We start from the raw sequence: 25,592 nt of genomic DNA, 5'->3' as shown, positions 1-25,592 counted from the left end.
TTTTCTGTAATTTTTCTAATACATATTATGATTAATATATCTGTGTATAAATGTTTGTTTTCATTATTTTGATTTTTTTCCATAGAATGTATTCCTAGAGAGAAAACTATTGGATTGAAGGGAGTGAATATTTTTAAGGCCCTTAATTTATGTTTTTAAATTGCTTTCTGGAAAGTTTTTCGATTTTACATTCCCAGTAAAATGAAAATAGCAGCACTGATTATTCATTTTTTTGATACAAAATTGGCTAATTTGATAATTAAAAGTTATTGTTTATGAAATTTACATTTATTAAATATTTGTTAGATTGAAATTTTCTAATATTTATTTTTATTCCTTTCATTTTGATTTGTGTGGATTTTCTGTATGTTAGAGATATAACTTTTCCATATTATTTTCTCTAGGTTTGGAGGAATTTCACCCCCTGTTATGTTTTATTTGTGTTTTACTAAACAGCTTAAAATTTATTTTTGTCATTTTGTGCGAAAGACATATGAGTCAAACTAACCTGAATTTTGCAGTTACTATTATTTCTAAGGGATAGTTGTTCTCATTTTTAGTGTTCTTAATTTTCATAGTTATTTTTTAGATGTGTTGTTCATTTAAAGTGGATTTATTTAGATATTTAGATTATGATTCTCAAATTTCAAATAACTTTATATCTTGGTTATTGTGAAGAGATTTATTTTCAAAAGTAGAATGGTTCTTCCAACTGGCAAATTTTAAAATTTTGAATGGAATATTTTATTAGAGTGTGGGTGATACCAAAGTTACTCAGATTATATAAAAGGTAAGGTTCTTTTCTTTTTGCAAATTTTTTCAAGTGTTTTAAATTTGTAGAAAAGTACAAAAGGTATAGAGAGTAACACAGTGTAACTCTCAGCTCTGTCAAAACTGAATCTTTTTGCCATGCTTACTTCAATTTTTTATTTTTCATTTATTTGAGAAGTAGAAGCTCTTTGCAGACAGAACTGAGGCTTTCTGCCGATCACTAATTCTGTTCCTGGCCTCAGAGGTAGCAAATATGCTTGTTTTTATACTTTTGTTTAATATATGCATATCCATAACAAAAACCTTATACAAATGATATCTATACTTGTTCTTCTACAGCTTGCCCCCTTTTGCCCAATATTATGTTTTTAGACCTACCTGGTTCGGCAGATGGTTCAGCAGTTCTCAGAATGTGGTACCTGATCAGCAATTTTGGCACCACTTGGAAACTTGTTGGAAATACAGATTCTCAGGCTAGGACTGGATACATTTGTGCAGCCCAATGCAAGATGAAAATGCTAGAACCCTGTTCAAACTATTAATAATTTGGAGGTGGTAATGGCAGAGCATAACACCAAGAGCACTGCACCCTTGCAAGCATGTTTGTGCATCTGCGGGGCCAGCTCTGTTCCAGGCCTCATTCCAGACCTGCTGAATAGAAACTCTGAGAGTAGGGCCCAGCAGTTTGAGTTCTAATAAGGTGATTTTTATGAATGTTTAAGTTTGAGGTCATTTGTATTAGTTCTCCTGGGCTGACATAACAAAATACCATAGACTGGGTGATAGAAACAACTGAAATTCATTTTCTCAGTTCTGGAGGCTGGAAATCCAAGATCAAGGTGTTGGCAGATTTGCTTTCTTTTGAGGTCTCCCTCTCCTTGTCTTGCACATGGCCACCTTCTTGCTGGCCACCTTGTATGCTCTGTCTTCACATGGTGGGTGGGTGCACGTCTCTGGTGTCTCTTTGTGTACAAATTCCCTCTTCTTATAAGGACACTGGTCATATTGGATTAGGGCCTGCCTTAATAGACTTATTTTTATTTAGTCACCTCTTTAAAGGCCCTATCTCCAAATATAGTCACATTCTGAGGCACTGGAGGTTAGGGCTTCAAGATATGAATTTTGGGGAGATAGGAATCAGCCCATAACACCACTGCTATAGTTCAGTGAATTTTAGAGCTATATTATATTCAGTTTTATGATTATACCCCCATTTATCTTTTTTGTTGTTGATGGACATTTAGATTATTTTCCATTTTTTCCCCACTATGTCAGTTCCACTATGTCAGTTTCTTTTTCTTTATAATTGCTTTTTTGGTTTTTATTTATTTTTGGTATGGTATCTTGGTAGACTTTGTGTCCTTATGTCAGTTGAATTAAAACAAACAAAAACAAAATCATGTCCTGGCTTTTGTTTAATGGAAGGCTATACTCTATAAGCTGTTAATTTTGCTAGCATGTAATTTTAAATAGTGGTGTTTTTGCTTTATGAGACTGGATTTTCCTTCTGGTCCAGCACATGTGGTTTCGGACCATATTTTGAGTTAACTACACAAGCTACAATTTCCATATATGGGTGGGTCTGTCATAATGATACTAAATAAATAAGTTCCTTTCTCTGTTTGTAAATAAAAGAGAACAGTGACTCCATCATTGTGTATGTTCTGTCTTGAGTTTTCTTGACCTTTTGCAGCTCATTATTATCATCTGGGAATACACTGAATTCCCACTGCTGTTAACTTTTTATGCTGCTATAGTTTATTTGGGAAATAAAGTTATTTAGCTAAAAGTGAGGCCTATTTTTATCAAAAGATAAAGTTTTGTACCAGGCTAGGGCAACATTTTCTTTTGGTGCTGAGCTTTGCATGTTAGTTATAAAATTTATAATCTTATTCCTTTTATTTAAATTTTATTTCATTTATTCAAATTTTATTCCTTTTCCTCTACCCCCATACCCCACCCTATAACTTCTAACAATCGCATATTACATGTGTCATTGCTAATTTTAGAAATTTACTGGATTCATTGAGGACCCATTGATAATCTGATTTAGACCATGTGGTCTCTTCCTTAGCTTCTACTCTGCCAACCCTTTGGCTCTTTTCCAGCTTGTTAATTATATCCATTATAAAGCCTTGCTGTATCAAAGAGAGGTAAACACCATCTTCCTAATTGTCATTAGTTACTCTTTGGTGGCTGAACTTGCTGGACGAAAAGAACCTTTAGGATGATAATAGTTGAAACTAGTGTGGTCTGGTGGCAGAATCTCCTGCGAGCTTGTTAGATTTGCAGATTCTCAGGCCCCACATCAGACCTGCTGAATCAGATGCCTTGCAGGTGATTTCCTTGCTTTCGTACAGTTCTCTTAGGACAGTGTAGTCTGTATCATTTCCAACAGTGTGCTAAGGTTTGATAGAGCAACTCTTAGTGCTTGTCTGTAGGGGAGAGGTGAGAGATGGGGAGAAGTGAGAGGTGGGCTAGGCTGAAAGAGCGTGAAGAAAGGGGGTTCTGATCCTTTTGCTGGCAAACATATCGACCTTCAGGGATGGACTCCTCATTATCATTTCTTCCTTCATGTCTTTTCACTCCATGTCAGCACGAGACTGCTAAACGTGTGTAACTTCTTGGTCTGCATTTGGTATCCCTAATTTCAAAGTAGAACCACTGGTTTATTGAATGCTTACGTGTATAAGACCCATGTCTGGCTCTTTAGCAGAGAAAAGGAAATATAAGTTATAGTCCCCACACATGTATTTGGGCATTATAGAGACTTGGGTTCAAATTCTGGCTCTGAATTTGATTTGCTGTATAATATTTGGCAGAGTTCTTAATCTCTCTGCATCTCATTTTCTTCTGTTGTAAAATGAAAGTAATACCTACTGTGCATTTCTTACTGGGATGTTCAGGGGATTAAATGAAGTAGTGTATATGAAGCACTTAAAGCATAATAGGCACTCAGTAAATGGCGGCTGGATGCTATTATCATTATAATCATCATCTAGTTATTTCTGTATTTGAACATCACACTTGACTCTACAGGGCATGCTATATTAATGGTCTAGGTGACACTTTTCAGGAATTGCTTTCCTGGCTGGGTGATGATTCCATCACTGTGGATAATTTAATTAGCCCTTGCCTGCTGAGCACTGTGGCCGTGGCAGTCAGTAAGAGAAATGTAGTATAGAAAGAGCCAGGGCTCTGGAGTCAGACAGATCCTGATCTGTCGTTACTCCAACAGTCAGTAGCTGTGCACCTTGGGTGAGTTGCTTAGCTTTTCTTCCACCATTTTCTCATAAGTAAGAAAAGGATTGTAACATATACCTTGAAGCATTATTATGAATGGGGTTGGGTAGCTGTTATTACTGTGTGGATTAAATGAGGATATATGGAAAGCATATAGTAAGTTTGCAACAAATATCGCCCTGTTCCTTTCCCACCCTCCACTTCACCCATTGCAGAATTTTAGTCTGACTTATCCTGATATATTTTGAGATTTCTTCCACTTTTTACACTTGGAGACCAAGAGGCTAGGGGGTAAGTGACTTGCTTGTTTGATACTATTGGAACAGGAATAAGTTAACTAAATCAAGGTTATCTAAGAGTTCTTGATTCCTGGGCTAAACTATAGATTATTTTGAGGGGTGTTTATAAAAGTTATACTTTTTTATTAAGATAAAATGTATATAACATAAAATTTACCATTTTACCCATTTTAAATGTATAGATCAGTGACACTTAAGTACATTCACATTGTTATGCAACCATGGGCCTATATTTTAAAGCCTAGTTTTGGTACTATATTTGTATTTATTTGTTTATTTATTTAGTTAGTTGTATCAGGTCTTAGTTGTGGCAGGCGGACTCCTTAGTTGTGGCATGCATGTGGTATCTAGTTCCCCGACCAGGGATCAAACTTGGGCCCCCTGCATTGGGAGCATGAGGTCCTAACTGTGGCACCAACCAGGGAAGTCCCTTGGTACTATATTTGAATATTTATTTCGTATGTTCTGCTTCCTTGGCCCATGTATTGGAAAGGATTCTCTTAGTAGCAGATAACAGAATTGCTATAGCTCGTTTAAGCAGAAGGGGATTTATTAAGTTGTAATAGTTTATAGAATCTTTGAGAAATAGAATAGTGGAAAGAATAGACTGTATGTAGGCTGATGTTCTAGGAACAACTCCTGGAACCACTACACTTTTCAGCTGGCTTGCTAATGGAGCCATGGCCATCTCTGGTCTCAGAGCCATGCTGCCCTGCTCAAGTTTGGAAGCTGCTGAATGAGGAGTCTTGACTTTTGCTGCTGGCCCCAGGAGAGTCATTGTCTTGCCTGCCTTCATTGCTGGATGGGCTGATCTGCCTGTACTTGGTTGCTATCTTTCCTTGTTTTCTGGTCTCCTAAGAGTGTTCCTCCTTGGGAAACCTTGGGCATACGCAGATCTCAAGTTGCAAGGGAGTCTAGCGAAAGTACCCTTTAGTGTGTCAGTGTATGTGGAATCTGTATTTAATTTTTCGAACATAGGAGCCCCTGTTATAGGTAACAGGAATTCTTAACTTGGGGTTCATGGGAACACTCTGAGATTATGTATAATGTTATATATGCATTTGTGCCTTTTTCAGAGGAGAAGATCTATAGGTTTTATTAGAACTCCAGATGCTCTTGGGCCCTGGTAGAATGTTAACAACAACTAGCCAAAGGCCATTATAGCTATATGGGTCAGAGATGATTTTTGGACTGGAGAAGCCAAGATAAATTCCTCTAGTATGAAGCTTGTCTGTGATCATAGGGCTGTTAGGACTGAGCAGTGGACAGTCTTAGGGGTGGTGGTGGTAGTGCTCTTTCATAGATGAGAGCAGACCACGGGAGCTATAGCTGGGAACTGCCCTAAGGTAGTGATAGACTAGGGTCATTATTCCATTTAGAATGTCTGGCTTGTATGTGGATACTGGGAGTCCAAATACTGGACCGAGTAAAAGTCTGGGTCTAGTGGAGCGGGTCAGATTTGAAGTCTAAGTAAGCAGGCCAACGTCATTGATGAGCAAGAAGGCTTAGGCAGAAATGACACGCTCGTATGCAAGCAAGGCCTAAAGCAATGTGTCAGCAGTTGCTTTTAAGCTCCATCATCGTGAATTTTCTCAAAGAGACTGGGTTATCGTCCACCTGATAAGAATGCTACATGAAACCTTCTTGCATTTAGTGGAAGGAAGCATGGATGATCCACAGATTCCTGCCCAGTCTAGAATTCTGTGTTTTCAAATGCAGTAATTCATCTTTCAACAAATAGGGTGCACTGCAGTTGTTTATGTCAGTGTTAGATGTTCAGCCCTGTAGGCTCAACTATTGTGTTTTAGAGTTGGTATATTTTTCAGGCTTGATCACTCCCTAGAGGATCCGTCCTTTTGACCACTTCTGCAGGTCTTCTCAGCTTAGACCCTTTTCCCTCTTCTGCATGGTGGTGTTAATTGGGCCTTTTGAGCTCTGGGACAATGGTCAGATGGTACTATGAAAGATTTGTACTTGAACTGGCACCCCTGCCTCCTCTTTCCTGTTTGCTGCCATCACAGCTCAAAGGAGACTAGAATTCATCATACCCCTTTGTTCTTAGGATGACTATTAAAAGGAGTCTTGTCCCCACAGGATTTACTAATTGAGGTCATGTTGAAATAATGTCTTAGGGAGGGTCCCCTAGAGAAGTTTTCTAGAAAAAATTGAGAATGCATTATCTTGATCTAACTGAGCATTTCCTATAATAGCAGGATTAAAAAAAAAACTTTTTGTTAATTTCAGCATTCATGTTTTATGAGAAAACTTTACATATGGTGAAATTAACCATATATGTGGTGAAAGTGCTTTAGTTTCCTGAAGTAGAGAGTCAGGCACATAAATACTGGATCATTTATCAGTTTAGTAGGTTTGTAAAATTTCTTTTGCTTCAGTGTTCCGTTGTTTTCCCTTCCTTTTTGGATCTTTTTATAATTATTACAAAGAATTCTGACTGTCATTATTTTCTACCAGGTGGGTATTTGATTTGATCGTATTAACAATATGAAAGGATAATACTAGGGTTATAGTTTCTTGTTAGCATGCTGTTGTCAGTCTGTCTATCTAGCATGGGCATTTTAAAGTTTACAGAATCAAGTAGTGGAACTGTAGTTTCTTGTGTTTTTTTTTAAAGATTTTTTATTTCTTTATTTTTGGCTGCATTGGGTCTTCATTGCTGCGCAGGGCTTTCTCTAGTTGTGGCGAGCGAGGGCTACTCTTGTGGTGCGCGGGTTTCTCATTGTGGTGGCTTCTCTTGTTGTGGAGCACAGGCTCTAGGCGTGCGGGCTTCAATAGTTGTGGCACATGGACTCAGTAGTTGTGGCTCACGGGCTCTAGAGCACAGGCTAAGTAGTTGTGGCACATGGGCTTAGTTGCTCCATGGCATGTGGGATCTTCCCAGCCCAGGGATCGAACCCATGTCACTTGCATTGGCAGGCGGATTCCTAACCACTGCACCACCAGGGAAGCCCCTGGAACTGTAGTTTTAATGCAGTGTCTGTGCTCTGAAATATATATGTATCTGTGTACACACACACACACACACACACACACACACACACACACACACACACGCACAGGGATATAATATAGATTCCTACTTGCCTCAGTCTTAAAATTTGCATTTGTAACAGTTTTGGTGGTATGGTTTGCCTAGTGAAGAACCAAGAGGCCTGCTACTATGTCAGTAAAACTGTCTCATAGGTATGATTGAAACAGTTTTATTAGCAACATATGGGGCTTGAAGGAGCCACAGAGGGGAGTTTGGAGTGTGAGGGTGCTGGTCTGTTTTTTTGGCATGTAATTATATCAGTCCTCATGCATGGTGTTGTTTGCTGCTGCCTGGGGAATACAGACAAATAACTTCTAATGTGGTAAAACAAACAAACAAAAATCAGAATAAATTATGTGTTGAATATAGGGAATAATTTGGATGAAAGATGTATTTTTTCCAACCTAAATTTTGTTTTGTCTTTTAAATTTTGCTTAATCAGTCTTTTAAATTAAAACCCAGTTTTTCAATAATTTGAATTTTTGGATCAACTTTAGATAATAGACTCCTAGCTGAGTTTCATAAATGGGGAAGAAATTTGTTTCTTTTTCCCTATTGTGACAATGTATGGTTCTGTTTAATTAGTTTTACTAAATATTTATTAATTTTCTTTAGAGGTATTTGTAGCACTTAAATGATAGAGTATGCTGATTACTAGATGCTACACAGAAGGCAATATCAGACACAGCCTGTGGGCTTATGGAGTTTAATTCTATAAAAGCAATCACATGTAGATGATGTTTAAATAGTCAATGATAGGAATGATAGACACATGTCAGCAAAGTGGTTACCTCTGGGAAAGAGGGAGGGAAGTGGGACGGAAACAGGGAAGCTTCAATTGTTGTTTGTTTGTTTGTTTGTTTAGCTAAGATTTGTAGATAGAGATTTTTAAACCAGAGATTCAGGTTGGGACAAAGGTAATAGAATAGTCGGTTTCATCTCTCTTTGCTCCAGTTATTTCCTGGTTTGTTCTGTACAGTTTCTTAAAGGTAGGCAGGTAATTGGAAGAGATTAAGGGAAAAGCTAGGGGTAAGACAGTTAGAGGGTGGTAGATTCTGGAAAAAGCCCTGCAGAAAAAGGTATTGAAATGTTTTTCAAACTTCATCCCAGTTCTGCTTACTACCTCAAGACTTAGGTTAAATGTAGGCGTTTATATTATTGTCTACTTATATTTTTTAGAGGTGATTTCTCAGTCTTTAGGTAGGAAAGTTACTCAGGAAAAATTTCTTTAGAATTACATTTGGTCCTAAAACTGGTTTCAGAGAGACCTAGGCCTCTGAAATGGATTAATTCTTAAATTGATTAATCTCAAAATGGCTTGTCTCTTTCCTTCTGTATGCTGGAAAAATAATATCAAAGCCAAGCTGTTCAATATTTAGATTGCAGTGATTAAGAAAGCAGCATGGATTATATGTTTATTTCTAGAGTATGAGCAAATAGGGTCACACTTCAAGTGCTTTTCAAATGCTTGTGACTACTGACTGTCATGGTTTATGACAGTATGATTTTATCTAAGAGCTATTTCCATGGAGTTTCTTTATTTGCAGAATGGAAGACCAAACCTCTGCTTGAAAATGTAAGGAAAATCTTTACACTCATTATCCCTTTGAAAATCAGGTCGAAAGTTTTGACTATCCTATGAAGAAAAAGAAGTACAGTTGAATAGTTTTGTTCTACCTGGAGAACAATACTTATTAGGAATTAGAATTGTACGTTTATTAGGGGTGATTTTGAACATAGAAGAAGAAAAAATATCTAGTACCTGCAATATTTTTTTAGAGAAAGTAAACTCTACTAAATGAAATATAAATAAATAGTAATAATCTTAAAGTTTTCATTTAAACCTCTCTTTCCTACCAAATCTTTAAAAGAGCAGCTAAGAAATATATTTTATCTGATTTAATTGCTATTTTTTTTTTTTTGGGTAAACTGTCTTATGAACAATGTAGAAGACCTAACTGGCTGAATAATCAAGATGTCACTTTATTGAAATTTACTACTAATTATATTTATTAATGTTCAGAGAATGATTGAAATAATGAACTAGTAATATGATATTAAAATTTGTTAAGCATAAAGATAGTGTGTGGATTAATTAAAATAATCCATCTGTACTATAAAATAATGATTAATGGATTTTTGCCTTATATTTGTGAAGCTCTGTGTATATGTGTATAGTTATAATTCTCTACAAATGTAATTATTTATATTTCTTACATATGCCATTTCATTTTATCATCACAACAGTTTTGGAAGTAGGTGGGGTAGGTGAGATTTCTCTTTACTAAAAGAGGAAAACTGAGTAGGGTTAGTAATTAAATTGTTTTTTCATGAGTAGAGCTGCACTACAATTAGGGCTCCTGACTTCTGGTTTAGTGCTCTTTCCCACTGGACCTTAGTCAGAAACAGGGAAATTTGGATTTCTCTGGCCCACTGATTCTTTGCTTTGGTCATTTTGTTTTGGTATGTTTCATTAGAATTTTTCCATCACTTAGAAAGCAAAAAGAGCCAATTTTATAAAGTCAGTTTGTTGTAATTAGCACTTTTGAGTGTAAATTTGGGGATGAGAAGGACAAAACTTGACCCAAATGGCATTTTTTGATTGTATCTCTATGTTTTTATTAATTTGGTGCAACATTTTATTATTTTTTTAAAAAGTTAAGAATTAATGTGATATCATCTTTCTTTTGGTATTACAGCAAAGTCTTGGTGACTGAGATGCAAGCAGGCATGTCTTCCTCCGTCCCTTCCTTTTTTTTTTTTAAAAAAGTTTTAAATTAAGATGTAATTGACATGTAATGTTATATCTGTTTCAGGTTACAGCATAATGATTTGATATATGTGTATATTGTGAAATGATCACAATATGTTTAGTTAGCATCCATCACCACACAGTTACACATTTTTCTTTCTTGTGTTGTGAACTTTTAAGATACACTCTCTTAGCAGCTTCCAAATATACAATACAGTATTATTAACCACAGTTGCCATGATGTTCATTACTTTCCCATTACATTGATTTAATAACTGGAAGTTTGTACCTTTTGACCACCTTTACCCTTGACCCATTTCTCCCACAGTATACTCCTCCACCCCTTAACCACCAATCTATTCTCTGTATCCATGAGTTTTTTGGTTTTGCTTTGTTTTGTTTCGAAATGCCACATATAAGTGAGATTGTATGCTATAATCTTTATCTGTCTGAGTTATTTCACTTAGTGTAATGTCCTCAAGTTTCTTTTTTCTTTTATTTATTTATTTAATTTTTATTGGGGTATAGTTGTTTTACAGTGTTGTGTTTGTTTCTACTGTATAGTGAAGTGGAGTTCCCTGTGCTATACAGCAGGTTCTCATTAGTTATCTATTTTATACATATTCATGTGTATATGTCAATCCCAAGAGCCCAATTCACCCCAACCCCCCTTCCCCGCTTGGTGTCCATATGTTTGTTCTCTACATCTGTGTCTCTATTTCTGCCTTGCAAACCAGTTAATCTGTAACATTTTTCTAGATTCCACATATATGCGTTAATATGTGATATTTGTTTTTCTCTTTCTGACTTACTTCACTCTGTATGACAGTCTCTAGGTCCATTCACATCTCTACAAATGACCCAACTTTGTTCCTTTTTATGGCTAAGTAATATTCCATTGTATATATGTACCACATCTTTATCCATTCTTCTGTTGATGGACATTTAGGTTGCTTCCATGACCTGGCTGTTGTAAATAGTGCTGCAATGAACATTGGGATGCATGTGTCTGTTTGAATTATGGTTTTCTCTGGGTATATATCCAGTAGTGGGATTGCTGGGTCATATGGTAATTCTATTTTTAATTTTTTAAGGAACCTCCATACTGTTTTCCATAGGGTCACAAATGACAATATTTTCTTCTTTTTTAATGATGGAATAATATTCCATTCCACACACACACCACATTTCCTTTATTCATCCATTGATGGACACTTAGGTAGTTTCCATGTTTTGGCTATTGTAAATAATGCTGCGATGAACATGGGGGTTTAGATGCCTTTTTGAGTTAGTGTTTTTGTTTCTTTGGATAAATATTGAAAAGTGGAATTGCTAGATCATGTGGTAGTTCTTTTTTTAATGTTTTGATGATTACTGATGTTGAGCTCCTTTTCATATACCTGTTGGCCATCTGTATGTCTTCTTTGGAAAAATATCTATTCAGATCCTCTGCCCACTTTTAAGTTTTTTTTTTTTTATTGGATTTGTTGTTATTGAGTTGTGTGAGTTATATATTTTTGGATATTAATCCCTTTTCAGATACGTGATTTGCAAATTACTTTCTGTGGGTTGTCTTTTCATTATTTTGATGGTTTCTTTTGCTGTGCAGAAGCTTTTTAGTTTGATATAGTCCCATCTATTTATTTTTGCTTTTGTTGCCTTTGCTTTTGGTGTCAAATACAACAAATCATCATCAAGACCAGTGCCAACAAGACTTTTCCCTATGTTTTCTTCTAGGAGTTTTATAGTTTTAGGTCTTATGTTTAAATCGTTAATTCATTTTGAGTTAATTTTTGTGTATGGTGTAAGATAGAGGTCCAGTTGCATTTGTTTGCATATGGCTGTCCAGTTTTCCCAACACCATTTATTGAAGAGATTGTCCTTTCCCCATTGTATATTCTTGGCTTCTTTGTTGTAAATCAATTGACAGTGTATGTGTAGGTTTATTTCTGGGCTCTCTATTCTGTTCCATTGATCTCTGTGTCTATTTTTAATGCCAGTATCATACTGTTTTGGTTACTATAGCTTTGTAATATAGTTTGAAGTCATGAAGCATAGTGCCTCCAGCTTTGTTTTTTTTCCTGAAGATTGCTTTGGCTATTCATGGTCTTTTGTGGTTCCATACAGATTTTAGGATTGTTTGTTTTATTCTACTCTTCCCTTTTGAAGACCTGCCTCAAGCTGGATGTTGGGAGTCTCATGATTCCTGAAAGAATTTTACTTATTTTCTCCCACTATGGTTTTTATAATGATTATTTTTCACTGATCTTTTTGAATGTATTATACTTTTAAATGGAATTAAAAGTAGCTGATACTTATGTAAAGCAAATATCTGTTAGTGTATATTATGAATGAAACCACAAAAAGACATGTGTATGTCCTACTTAAAAATAGGATTAAGAAATGGAAATATGGGGTATTAGAAAGGAATGTTTACTTGTTAGATACTACATAATAATGTTATTAACTGTTCTTTTTAGTAATATGTAATTTATTCATACAAAGGATACTATGATTTGCCTGAGTAGTTAATATAACTTAGTTATCAAAATGCCTTATTTAGGGTATGTGAATTAATTGTAATCAAAAGTTTAGATCACTATTAGGGCTAAATCTTTCTCCTTTCTTTCTTTCTTTCTTTCTTTCTTTCTTTCTTTCTTTCTTTCTTTCTTTCTTTCTTTCTCATTCAATTGCAGCAAAATTTAACTTTCATGTGTTTTGCTACTTATATGTGTCTTTTGGGAGATTTTGAAAAACCAAAGTCTTCTTTTTCCTGTGAAAGTGTTAAAAATCCTAAGAAGCTTTCTTGAGATAAAGTTTGTCCCCTTTCAATTATTAAATGTGCTTTTCTCTTATCTGTGAATTTCACCTTCAGTTTACTGGCAACTGCTTTTTCGTGTTAGGATCGTGGAATTATGATTAACTCCTTGCAGTCTGGCTTTGGTCCCACCTCTGTACTGGAACTGCACTCTTGAAGGTCACTGGTGACCACACTCTAGCCAACTGTAGAATTTTTCCCTCAGTTCTCAATCTCCTTGACATTATAATGCCATATGACCTTCGCTTTTCAGTTATATGAGCACTCTATTTTGGATTTTTGCTTTGAACTCTCAGCTGCCCACGCTTCTTCCTGTAATACCTGTCTTCTTTGTGGGGTGGGTTTTGTCCTTGTCCTTTATTAGGTATTTACGTATTGCATTTTGAATCTTATCATTTTAGTTCTTGCTTTGCATTGTGTCATAGATAAATCATCATTTCTCATAACTCTTACTGTGATGAATATTGCTGGCAATTCTCAGAGCTCCATTTTACATCATTGTCCATTACCCAAACTCTAGTCCTGCACGCCTATCTGCTTTTAGGCAACTATCTTTTGCCTCACATAAGATCTTTCTCAAGTCATCTCCTTCAGACTCTCTTCTTCTCTGAATTTCTGAGTTTCTTTTAAAGATGAATTCTCTTAATACCTTGACATTTTAAGTTTGATGTCCCTTATCTCCTAATGTCTCTAATGTTCTTGAACCTTTCTTGAAAATATTTTGTAAATATGTCCTGACCTCTTCATTCCCTCATCTTCCCCAAAGTACCTTATAGAGTATGAAACACTTCCAAATGTATTTTTTTTTAAATTTAAAATAGCCAACAAAATACATTTATGAAATAGGATGGGTAGAGTTTTTTTATTCCAATTTGCAGGTCAGGAAATACCTACCGAGAGAAGCGACTTGTCTGAGATATCATTGCTGGTTAAGATAAGAGCTATTACTAAAGCCAAGCTAATGTGACTTTAAGTCTATATCTGTGCCCAAATCAAGTGACTATTGTAACTTCCACTTCTCTCCTTTAATTCGCTTTACTTGCAATGCTTCATTAATGTCTATAACACCAGTCAAGGTAGCAACTATTAGATACTGATATAGTGTCTCAGTCACTGTGCTACCAGATAATATTGTTTAATCCTCAGAACTGCTGTGCAAGGTAGATATTGTTATCCCTATTTTACAGATAAATAAATGGAGGCTTACAAGAATTTAGAACCTGCTAGTCATTTTGTGTGATGGGATCAGAGTGGGGTGGAGATTGAAACTGTGACTCCCAAGCTCTGGTTCTTTTTACAACCACATTATGCCATTTATCAAATTCTTGATGTTACTCTTCTTTCTAAGAACTTACTGTGGTTTCCTTTTGCCTACTTAACCCTATTTGTACCCCTTTTTCAACCATTCTGGACCCTCAATAATTTGTTTGTAAGTTTCTTTTCTATTTATTTTCACCACTAACCCTCCTCAGTGAACCCTCTGCTCTTGACCTTTTTCTCATCTCACACAGACCCTGTCTAATCTCACTTTATCAGTTTAACTCATGCTATTTACTCCCTGTGTAGAATAATTTCACCTCCACCTCTTTACTTATCCATAGCCAGCTCGTTACCTTTTCCTCATTCTAACATTTACTAAGCACTTAAAGCATACATGGTGCTTTGATAGCAGTTGCTAATATAGACAAATGCATGGGCCTTGTTGGGGAGATGAGCAGGTAATGGGAGGAGCCAGACTGGATTCCCCACTTTGATTTGAGAGCCCTGGCAGAGGAAGGTGTGTGTGGGTTGCTAGGGCGGCACTTGAGAGGATGTGATTAATTTTACCTGAGTTGTTGGGGAAGATGGGACTGAAGAACTGATGTTTGAGCTATAGTCTTAAAGGAGGAGGGGGAGTTCTCCAGGTGGAGAAGGGGAGGGAGGCGGGCTTTGTGGAAAGAGGAAATACTGTATAAAAAGAGGGATGATATCACAAGTGTGTATGCTTTATGTTGGAGTGTGAACATTAAAAGTCACAGGGCTATGCAGTGGTGTGTTGTCACCAGTGGGCCTCAAGTGACTGGCCTTCCCTTCATGGAGTCATTGGTCTGGGGTCTAGTGTTTAACCTTATACTTTCAGACACCTGGTATGCTGGGCCTCTCTGAGGAGCAGGGCCACATTAGCCATACTCTTAGAAACTGATATATAGATATCTATATATCGACATCTATATGGTTGTGTGTTTGTCAATTTATTAATTTCCAGTGAGAGATACAACTGTCCAGCAGATTGATCTGGCAGGTCAGTTCATTGTCTCCCTGTAAGCAGGGCTTCTTGGAAAGCCAAGTTGTTACTGTGGAGGTCAATTGATGATTGAGAAATACCGCTGTCAAGTTGACCTAGCATTTCTGACCAGTGTGCTCTCTCCTGGCAAGATACATGAGAACCATGTTGCCACAGACCGCCTGTTGAGCATGGCAAGAGAACCTGGAGGGATATTTGAAGAAGCATCTCTCAGTTGAGTTAGCTTAAGACCATCGTACCCACTCTAGGAATAGCATTGCCAAGGAAACCAGATTATTGTAGTTAACTGAGCCAAGACTTCCTGTCCTGTGGCTTGGTTTGATCTTGTGAACATTTGCCTAGATGACTTTGCTGATTCTTTTGCTGACCAGTCCTCCCTTTTCCTCCTTTTTTTTTTTTTTTTTTTTTTTGATGCTTTCTCCCTTTAGATATAAGACATCCTGTCAAGTTACAGAGAAGTCTTAAGAACTGGAGAAACAGAGCAATTTTTATATCTCTGTTTTGGTTTATCTTGTTTTTTTAATTTTAAATCACATTTTCTAATTTTCATTCATTTGGGACCAAAATCAGGGAATGGTGAATAGCACCCTGAAGCCAAGAGTGTGAGATTTATGGTGGTGGGATGTTGCAGATGAGGCTAGAAAGGAAAGTTGGGACCAGATTGTGAAGGGTCTTGGATGCCATACTAAAGAGTTTGAATTTCAGAGTCTTCTTAATTCAGTTCTTTTCTCTGTGAATTCTTTTTTTCTCCCAATGTCATCTTTCAATTAAAAAATTTTTGTTATTATCTGTATCAAATGGTAATTATCTTACTATAGAGCATGTGATAATGGCTCTCCTTAAGAGATCTTAAGATTTTTAAGAGATCTTACTTAGACCTCTTATGTTTTGACAGATAAATATTAGGTGATATTATCTGAAGTTTAAATGTGAGGTGCTTGAGAGCTTAAGTTCTGCTTCTGGCTCCCACTGTGCTTCTTAATTCAAGCTATTTCCACAGCTTCCTCTTTATCCTCCAGTTTTTAAGACAGGTATTACTTTTTATCTTATTCTGTAATGGTTCTTTTTTATCTTATTATGTAATGTTTTTATCATGGTGCTTATGTACATGAATAGCTGTCTTATTAATTAATTATCATGTATCTGTCTCTCTTCTCACTAGGCAGCTTGCCAGTTCCTTATATTTAAGTGGACCTCATACTTACACATTTTGGGTCTTATAATACCAAGCCCAGTTGAATTTGAAGCAGTACTTAGGGACTTGTCTGGTGGTGCAGTGGTTAAGAATCTGCCTGCCAGTGCAGGGGACACGGGTTCGAGCCCTGGTCCTGGAAGATCCTGCATGCGGTGGAGCAGCTAAGCCCCTGAGCCACAACCACTGAGCCTGCGTGTCACAACTACTGAAGCCCGTGCTCCACAACAAGAGAAGCCACTGCAATGAGAAACCTGTGCACTGCTACGATGAGTAGGCCCCACTCACCACAACTAGAGAAAGCCCGCGTGGCGCAGTGAAGACCCAACACAGCCAAAAATAAATAAGTAAATAAATAATAAATCTTTTTTTTTTTTTAAAGCAGTACTTAGACAATAGAATACTATTTAGAACCAGAAGGTATCTTAATCTAGTTCAGTACTGCTGTTTTCTACGTGAGGAAATGGAGATCCTGGGCTGCTGTAATTTGCCAGAACACAGCTAGTAGAGCCATGGCCAGCACCCAGATGTGGTCATGTGCATTCCAGGCACCTTTGCACCATAATACGCTTGTTCCCTATTTGGCTGAGAGATGTATTCCAAAAGGATGAAAGGGACCCTCGGAGATCACCTATATCAACGTACAGACTCGAAAACCACTATTTAAAAACTCAACTTAGCAGCTTTTCTTGCTAGTGCTTGGAAGAATATAGTTTTGACTGTTTTAGATCTAACTGTGTTATGTAGGAAACCACATGCAAGGCATATAGGAGCTCACATATTGAACTCTGTGTTCCTGCCAAACAATGTACAGGTGCTTTACACTCATCACCTCAACTGTTTATTGCGACAGTCCTGTGAACTGTTATCCACATTTTGCAATGAGCAAACTGAGACTCACAGAGGTGAAACAATCTTGCAAGTAGAACTAGAAGATGGGAGTGTGAGCCCAGTGGGAGTCAATGACTACATTGACCGCTCTCTTTCAGTTATGCTTCATTGTTAGAGACCTTGGCCAAAGCTAAGAATAGCAGCTGTAGCAGCAGGTACCACACCTGACTTTCTGATGAGGGGAAGTCCAGCAGCCATTCCCCATTGTCTGTGGCAGGAGGTGATTGTTCGTGCCTGAGCTGGGTGGCAGTATCTGACTCACTAAGTAATCTCACATTTTCTAACCATGGTTTGTGGTTCATATTTGTGACCTTTTCTGTATGTATCTTATGTCATTGTTCCCATTTCCATTCTGTGGGAAAACAGCACCATGTTATAAGCCCACGTGTCTCATTCTTGCTTCTACTTAAGCCTCACTTTCCATCTTGTTAATGCTTCTCCCTTCTCTTTCCCTCTCTGCTCTTAACTCTTGGTATGGAAAGAAAATTAGATGTGCTTGTATCAAAGGTACTTGAATGGATGAACTTCATTTTTCCCCCCTGAACTCTTCTGTGTTGATATGAAGGATCATGGGAAAAAAAAATAAAGAGAAGGTGATGCATAATCACATTATTTGTCTTCCAGCAGAACATTTTTCCAAAATAGCAAGATATATGCAATTCATAACTTATATAAAGTTCATCATTCATATTTATAAAATCTGTGTTTTGATGCTAGATGCACTTACTTCAAGTTTCAAAGAATTATTTAAAAATACTTTTGAATCATCTCCCTAAGAGCTTTCAGCACTGTATAAATAGTACACTTTTTAGCATTTCCTTATGCATACCTGAAGTTTGCATCATCTTTGAGATTGTTTACCACTTTTTTTTTTGCAAGGCACATGTGGAGAATCAGCCAACAAATGTCGTGATATATGTGGGTTTCAAAAAGCAAATGGGGGAAGTTTTGTTTAACCTTTTCAAAGAGTTGTTATCTGGGCATTCCCCCATTTCAGAGCAAAACCAGATGTAAACCAAAGATGTGAACCAATGTACATATTTTTGAATATATACCTTCTTTTAGGTTTTGCCAGTGATCATTTTTGTTAAAATATTACCACCTCCTCCCCTGTCAGAATTTAGAATGTTTCTGATAAATAGTTCACTCTAGTCTGGTGATTTCTATCACTTTGCTTATCCAGTTAAATTCTTATGGATTGTTTCTTAAAAAGAATGATACCATTGTGAGATGAGGAATTAGAGCTGTGGCATTTGATTAAATGTGTTCATGGGGGAAAATATGCTAAGAAGGCATTACAGTTTCCACTTTATGCCAAAAAGTGCATTAGACTGGTAGACTGTACAGAGGGAGGTGACTCAAGGGAATATCCTGAGGTGGAAGGTACTGGATAATAAGAACACAGAGTGAGAGAGAATAGTTTTTCCTAACATGGGAAGTACAGTCCCTTTTCTAAGTAGAAAGACTCAAACCCTAAACCACTGTGTTGAGATGGCATTTCTGCTTGTTTAGATTTTCCTTTTTGTTTAAAGATTGGAATTAGGATGACCCTATTGTTTGTTTGGTTGGTTTTTGTTTTTTGTTTTTTAAGTCTATCTTCTATATTGCAAAAAAAAAATAAAATCCATTAAGAATGAATTAAAATTTTGTTAGTGGTATTTGTGTTGTGTTTATTCTTTCAGGTTTTAAATTTCATATGATCAATGCCTTTTACTAGAACATTACATGCTTTATATATGCTTTATAATTATCTAGTACAAACTTACTCTTATGAAGTATTCGATAGCACGTGAGATGTTTAAGACAATTTCATGTCTTCTACATAGTGGATACTAGACAGTTACTGGTTGAATAAATTAGTGAATAAATAACTGAAGGAGTACAGAAATATGTGAGGGCATGTATGATTTTCTATTCTGAGTCAGATTCATGATTTCTATGATGTTGCTTTACCAAGTTCTTAAAATACATATTTGCATTAAATGATTAGGTACGCATTATATAAAAAGTCACCATAAAAAATAAGGATGGATAAATTTAAAAATAATTCTACAAATAAATAATTATTTGGAACATCATTTTGTACATTTATTTCTCCTTCTATGCACACAAAACCACCCCTCCACGCACATGCCCGCATACATACATAGATTTATAGATGGAGGAATGAGATAAATTATAAGGATAGGATCCTCTTACATACTACTTTCACTTAAAAGTACAGAAGTAAAAGAAATTAAAAACAAAACGAGTTACAGTAATTAAGTGATGATCCCTTACAATAAGAAATATGTAAGTGATTTCACTAAAGTAGAAAAAAATTATGAAAAATGGTAACAGATCAGGATCATTATATTTTAAAAATTAACTATATATTTTATTATATCAGTTTATTTCCTGCAATGAAAAGTAAGAAATTAACATATTTGCCTTTCCTACCTCCTAGTTTTTACTACTTTTATTAAATTTATACCTTGTCAAGTTGTGTAACACTTGCATTCTATTTTGTAACTGATTTTCACAATTATTTAGTCTTAGTTTTGTATTTAAAACTATTCAGTGCTTACTTCCTGCTCTTTTTTTTTTTTTTTTTTTTTTTTACAACAGATTATCTTTGGAAGTGGCCCCTTAGAAAATTCCATTCTTGGGGGCTGATGCCCCTAAACAAGTACCACATTTTTTTTCTCTTTTTAAGGAGAATATTTTTCTTTGGTCAGTAGTTGGAGAAACAATCCTACAGGGTAAAATCAAGTTTTGACTCATACAATTTGATTATAAAATAATAGTTTGCTTATTTAGTTTGTGTAGTCCTTAAAATGTAAGAGTGTTATTTTCTTCTCTTTCTTCCTTTCTTTCTTCCTTTCTTTTTCTTCTTTCTCTTTCTTTCTCTCTTTCTTTTTCTTTCTTTCTTTCTTTCTTTCTTTCTTTCTTTCTTTCTTTCTTTCTTTCTCTCTCTCTCTCTCTCTCTCTCTCTCTCTCTCTCTCTCTCTCTCCTTCCTTCTTTCTGAAGAATTTGATGTGTAGGTCAAGTAGCAAAAACTATATAAAAATAGACTATATGAAATTGAAGTAGAAATTGAATGTTAGGGTCACTTTAAAAAGTTCATATAGGCCATTGCATATGACACAGCCCTAGCATAGTAAATAGCATCTAACGTTACAGAGTTAGTGAAGGTTGTGCATGCCCTTAGGAAAGGAAAATAGAAACAGAACTATGGACCCAGAAAATCATATATTGGACTAAAAGAATACCTCTTGGTTCAGTGCTATTGAGGAAGAGAGCTCCTAATAGGAAATCAACTATGTAGGCAGCCTGGGGTCAGAATGCAGGTGGTTTTGAAAATCTAAGTGGTTTAGAATTCACTCTGCAGGAAATGAGGAGTAATTGATGGCTTTTTTAATGTTTTATTTTTATTTTTTATTGAATGAAAGATTCTTTAAATTCTGTGGTGCTTTACAATTTTCAAGAGCTTCACTCATAGGATTTCATATTATCTCATAATAACCCTTTTTCCCTCCACCCCTATATTGTCCCTTATTATTTTCTTTTAGTTGCATATATATTTTTAAAATAAATTTATTTATGTATGTATTTATTTATTGGTTGCATTGGGTCTTCATTGCTTCATGTAGGCTTTTCTCTAGTTGTGGACATCAGGGGCTACTCTTCATTGTGGTGTGCGGGCTTCTCATTGTGGTGGCTTCTCTTGTTGCAGAGCACGGGCTCTAGGCTTGTGGGCTTCAGTAGTTGTGGTACTCAGGCTCAGTAGTTGTGGCTCGTGGGCTCTAGAGCACAGGCTCAGTAGTTGTGGCACACGGGCTTAGTTGCTCTGCCACATGTGGGATCTTCCTGGATCAGGGATCAAACCCATGTCCTGTCCCTTGCATTGGCAGGCAGATTCCCGACCACTGTGCCACCAGGGAAGCCCTAGTTTTGTGTATTTTTAAAAGATTGATGGATTATTTGTGCCTGAAAAGTAAAACCCTGGAGTGTCTGGTCACTCTCAAAAAGAGTTAGTACTAAATTCAGTTGATTCTATAAAAGCAGAGGTCCACTGAGCATCTCCCAGGTCATTGAGGCTGTTTGTCATGCCCCTTCAGCTATATGTGCTGAGATTGCTGACTGCAGTTCTATTTCTGAAAGAACAGAAATGGAAGGACCCTGTTTCTTCGGGGTACCAGTTGGAAAAATATTTTCTAGTTTTCTCCTATTAGCATATGTTGTACCTTCTTATTCTCCTTTTCTTGCACTTGAAAATGGGAGACAGCATTAAAGCAGCCTTATATTTTAATCATACTCTGTGAATATGGCTTTTCTGTGTAAAGACCCATTCATTCAGAGGACAAAGAACCTGTTCTATCTCCATTCTGTAAAAATAAATATAGTGTATTTATATCCACACATATCTCCATGTCTTCCTTCTTTAATTCTTTATTTTGATTCATTTCTTGGATGGCTGAATTTCATTGTCAGTGTTTTGTTTTGTTTTTTAGTTTTTGTTGTTGTTGTATCTAAGCCTATATATATTTATAGCTATTTATAGATCTACCTACATGTGTATATATATTTTTCAAGAATAGCTCATGGTTGCTTAATTTTTTGAGTAATTAAATTCTTGAAAGTGTTTGTAGGTTGCTTTTGTTCTTTATGGATTATTTGGCTGTGCATCACGTAGTTGGGTGTTATATCTTTCCCTTAGAACTCTGACAACATTGCCCTGTCATCTCCAGATAATAGTGAATGCTGCTATAGAAAAGTCTAAGGCCACTCTTGGTTCTTCTGCCTTTATACTGATGTGACCTAATTTATATTTATTTTCTCTCTTTCTTAAATTCTGTAACCTCATGAGGATATGTCTTAGTATTAATTGTTTTAAATCCAGTTTTTCTGGAATATTTTCTTTTTTAAGTATTTTATCCCACCCCTCTCCATACCCCTCAAGAGAAAGTTTTATTATATTGCTTTTTTTTTCTGTTTTGTTTATTCTGTTTTCTTTTGCAAGAATATAAAGTGTATATTGGCTAGATCTCTTTCATCTTCTATATTGATCATCTCATCTCTTATACAGCTTTCAAAACTTTTCATTTTGTCTGCTTTTTTTCATGCCCATCCTCTCTTTTCCTGAATGTTTCAGTATTGAGTGTTCTGGTTGTTGTTGTTGTTGTTGCTTCTTTTGTGGCTGTCATCTGTTTGTTTGTTTTTTGTTTTTTCTTCTTCTACTTCTCAATCTCCAGCTTCTTCTTTAGCCTGTCAATTTGCTTTTTCATCTCTCTTAATTTTCTTATCTTCTTTTAGATATTTCATACTTTTCTTTAAGCACTTTACTTTGAAGTAGCTCATAGTCTGTAATTTAAGCTGTGGAAAATTGTGAGTTCTTCCTCTGTTACCTAAGACAATATCTTTTTTCATCTGCCATTTGCTTATATCCCTCCACTTCAGTCCTTGGGAGTTCTGTGTAAAATTTTTGCTGATTTCTTTTCTGGTTCATACTTATTTTTAAATGGGATCAATTCCTTTAAAGACAGGTATTACCTGAAAAAAAAATGAGGTCAGATGTTTGCACTTCCATATGGATTTTTTTTTTAACATAAACACTCCTTCATCCAAGATGGTTCCTTTGCTCTGCGGACATGTCTCACCTCACTTTGCAGTGCTGTGAAGGTCATTGTGACTTTGAGTTTCTGTTAGTCATAGGAGTGGTTTGGTGATAACTCCTTCCTGTCTCTTTCCTACCATTTTGGCACTATCTCTAAGCCAGTCATTGGCAAAAAAACATGTTGATGTTTCCTCTGTCCTTCTGTGGTATAGACCATGATTTTCTGGGGAAGCCTCCCTTATTTTCTCCTGGGTAGATGCTTAAACATCATTCTTCTAATCAGAGTTTCCTTAAATGGGGTTTAGAACTCTTCCAACTGTAGGGAAATCTTTATCCTGCCTGAGATCTGAGTGGGTGTGGTTTGCCTGTCAGCACTGCTCCTCCTTTGATTCCAGATATCACATTTTTCTTTCTTTCTTTCTTTTTTTTTTTTAAATAGTTTGTGGTTTGTGGTTGTGGCTGTGTCTTTGTTTCATTGATGATGAGGTATTCATTATTTTTTGTTCTTTTACTTTTTTTTTTTGGTTGGTTTCTGGAGTAGAGACTGGGGGTAACAGTGTCTTCCTACTGTCATTTTTTTTTTTTTAATATCTCTGCTGGCTCACTTGTGTGTTCACTGTCACCACCTCTCATCCTCCCTCTTGTTACCCTTCCTCTCTCTACCCCCCACCCCCATAGCTACTTACCTCTTAAATCAGAAGCTTTTCCAAAGACCCATTTTCAGTCCATTTTTCCTCTAGCTTAGTTTCTCTTCCCGAGTGACTTTGTTTACTCCTAAATCATTAATCGTCACCTCTAGTCTAGTTTTTTTTTATTATTATTATTATCTTTTTTTTGGTATTCTTTCAGTTTTATTGAGATATGAAAAATAGCACTGTAGAAGTTAAAGGTGTATGGTATAATGACTTGACTTACATATATTATGACATGATTACCACAATAAGTTTAGTTATCATCCATCATCTCATATTCTAATGATTTTTGGATTAGCAGTTTGGCATTGATTCCTTCTGAGCTCCAAATGCTTACTAAATACTAATACAACCTCAAAATTCCCATTCAAAATGAAATTGTTTATCTTCCTTGCAAAATGTGGTTCTGTTTACTACTTCATTTAATGGAAACTCATTCTCCCAAATTATTAAGACTAAAGATGTCTCGATCAACCATAATTTTTCTTTCTTATGCTTCTCTCAACTGATCACTTATCACTTCTGACTAATATTGCTTTCTCTTGTGTCCATTGTGTTTTTGCACTGAAACAGTAAGTCCATTGGAGGCAGGTATCTGTCACGGTGTGTCACATATAATGTATAGTTTCTAAAAAAAAAAAGTTGATTTGAATCCTTTGAATGTTAATTTTAGCTTTAATAAAAATCTGTTATCAAGATGGTTTTAATGTCTTAATCTAAAATCATCTTGTGGTAATTTCACATATTTTGCTGCTAGTCACCTTGTCTGGATGGTAGCTGTTTTGTATATTTGTAACTCCTGCCTTCTCTGTGTCTTCAATTCACATATCTATGAAGACTATACCATTCCTCAGACTTAAAATCTTTTTGCTGACTTTATTGTTCTTTAACCCCTCACCCCCCACCCCCAAATTTTGATTGTTTCCTAAATGATCCAACTCTTATCAGACTTTAAAATATCATGGTCAAGAATTTTGGGTGGTTTCTTTGTGAAAATATTAAGAAGCCCGTGGTAAAAGATCTTAATATTACATTTTAATTTTTTGTCTTTAAAATTAGATGGCTGAATTAAACTTGCTTTATATTTAATGTGATACTTTTATACTGTTAATTCTTTTATTTAATTAATTAATTAATTAATTTTATTCACTGAGTTGGGTCTTCGTTGCTGCACGTGGGCTTCCTCTAGTTGTGGCGAGTGGGGGCTACTCTTCATTGCAGTGCATGGGCTTCTCATGGTGGTGGCTTCTTTTGTTGCGGAGCACGGGCTCTAGGCACAGGGGCTTCAGTAGTCGTGGCACGTGGACTCAATAGTTGTGGCTCAGAGGCTCTAGAGCGCAACCTTAATAGTTGTGGTACGTGGGCTTAGTTGCTCCAAGGGATGTGGGATTTTCCCGGACCAGGGCTTGAACCTGTGTCCCCTGCATTGGCAGGCGGATTCTTAACCACTGCACCACCAGGGAAGTCCCTATACTGTTAATTCTTAATTATCATTATATTTTGGATTAGGAGGTCCTTAAGCATTAATTTTTTCATATATTGGGAGAGAAAAGCAATAAATGTCAAAAAATTGAGTGAAGAAATCAATTGTATATGATAAGGTAAAACCCTAGAGTCAACACATACTGGTGAATGTTAGCTGCTTGGTGCATACGTTTCTTTATTGGTATTGGGAACATAATCTTTTGAAACCATCCTTGTAAAAGTGAAGCTGTCATTGTAAAACTTAAGATTTTGACAATAAGAACTGCTCTTCAATATGGGAAGCTTGTTGAATTTCTCATAAAACCACAAACCATAAACTTCTCTTAGAGAAAGATACTTTTGAAATGACCTGACATCTTTTAAAGAAAAGGTGGTTCCCTTTGGTCTATGAGTAGGAGAGCCATTGCTTTGCATTTCCATGTTGAACTGCGCACACAAGATCTGGATTTTAAAAAGGAAAGAACTTTCTCATGTAATTAATTTTAAAAGAATTTCTTGTGTAATTAATTTTAAAATAAT

At 36.1% G+C, this 25,592-nt stretch overlaps 1 protein-coding gene across 19 annotated transcripts in view; it reads left to right on the top strand.

Moving 5' to 3' along the window:
• The window catches only part of GTDC1 (glycosyltransferase like domain containing 1), a 375,875-nt gene that overhangs the window by 32,923 nt on the left and 317,360 nt on the right, over window positions 1–25,592 (top strand). Inside the window, exon 2 of one of the 19 annotated variants that reach the window (XM_057744684.1) lies at window positions 16,379–16,755. The exons of the other annotated variants lie outside the window; for them this stretch is intronic. The gene's annotated coding sequence lies outside the window, so the exon portion shown is untranslated. The remainder of the gene's footprint in view (window positions 1–16,378; window positions 16,756–25,592) is intronic. 19 annotated transcript variants of the gene reach the window in all.

The sequence above is a fragment of the Hippopotamus amphibius genome, chromosome 8 (assembly GCF_030028045.1).
Source record: "Hippopotamus amphibius kiboko isolate mHipAmp2 chromosome 8, mHipAmp2.hap2, whole genome shotgun sequence".
In the NCBI taxonomy this organism is placed as follows: domain Eukaryota; kingdom Metazoa; phylum Chordata; class Mammalia; order Artiodactyla; family Hippopotamidae; genus Hippopotamus; species Hippopotamus amphibius.
This window is presented reverse-complemented; position numbering and strand designations above follow the sequence as displayed.